Consider the following 1,207-nt stretch of genomic DNA (forward strand, 5'->3'; position numbering starts at 1 on the left):
CGGGCGAAGCCAAACGGGGCCGATTACGGCACGATATCGGCGTCTTTCGACGTGCCCGCCGGCGACCGTCGCACGAGTACGGTAAACCGCGTCAGCCCGGGCGGAGTTCGGGACGCCGATGCGAAAGTGGAGAACGCCGCTCGGATCTTCGCCGTTTTTGGAGGAGTGAGTGGCGGCACTCCGGAGAAGCCAAGGAGCGCCAATTAGCGCACGATATCGGCGTCTTTCGACGCGCTCGCCGGCGACCGTTGCACGAGTAGGGCAAACCGCGTCTGCCGGGGCGGGGTTTACGACGCCGACGCAAAAGTGGGAACCGCCGCTCGGATGTTGGCCGTTTTTGGCAGAGTGAGTGCTGGCACTCCGGCGACGCGAAAGAGCGCGAATGCGCCCACGAAAGTGGCGTATTTGGACGTGCGTGACGGCGACCGCTGCAGGAGTACGAAAAACCACGTCAGCCGGGGCGAGCGACACACGGCGGTCTGGGTGCTTATCGCTGCTATTATAGGGGCACCCCGGCAGACGCAGAAAAAAAAAAAAAAAATTTTCGACCTTCTTTTTTGCTGGTCGAGCTCGGGTAACCCAGGTCGCAATGGGAGCCGCGCACGAAAGCGGCGTCGCGAGACGCGTTCGCGGTCGCTAGTCGCACGAGCTCGGCAACCGCGTCAGCCGGCGCGGAGTTCGGGATGCCGACGGCTAAGTGGGTACCGCTGCTCGGATGTTCGCCGTTTTTGGCCGAGTGAGTGCTGGCACTCCGGTGAAGCCAAGGAGCGCCAATTCGTGCACGATATCGGCGTCTTTCGACGTGCCCGCCGGCCACCGCCGCACGAGTACGGCAAACCGCGTCTGCCGGGGCGGGGTTCGCGACGCGTACGCAATAGTGGGAACCGTCGCTCGGATGTTCGTCGTCTTTGGCCGAGCGAGTGCTGGCACTCCGGCGAAGCGAAACGGGGCCGATTCGGGCACGATATCGGCGTATTTCGACGTGCTCGCCGGCGACCGTCGCACGAGTACGGCAAAGCGCGTCTGCCGGGGCGAGGTTTGCGACGCCGACGAAAAAGTGGGAAGCGCCGCTCGGATCTTCGCCGTTTTTGCAGGAGTGAGTGGCGGCCCTCCTGCGAGACCAAGAAGCATCGACTCGCGCACGATATCGGTGTCTTTCGACGTGCCCGCCGGCCACCGCCGCACGAGTACGGCAAACCGCGTATGC

The sequence above is a fragment of the Rhipicephalus microplus genome, unplaced genomic scaffold, assembly GCF_043290135.1.
Source record: "Rhipicephalus microplus isolate Deutch F79 unplaced genomic scaffold, USDA_Rmic scaffold_383, whole genome shotgun sequence".
NCBI lineage: Eukaryota > Metazoa > Arthropoda > Arachnida > Ixodida > Ixodidae > Rhipicephalus > Rhipicephalus microplus.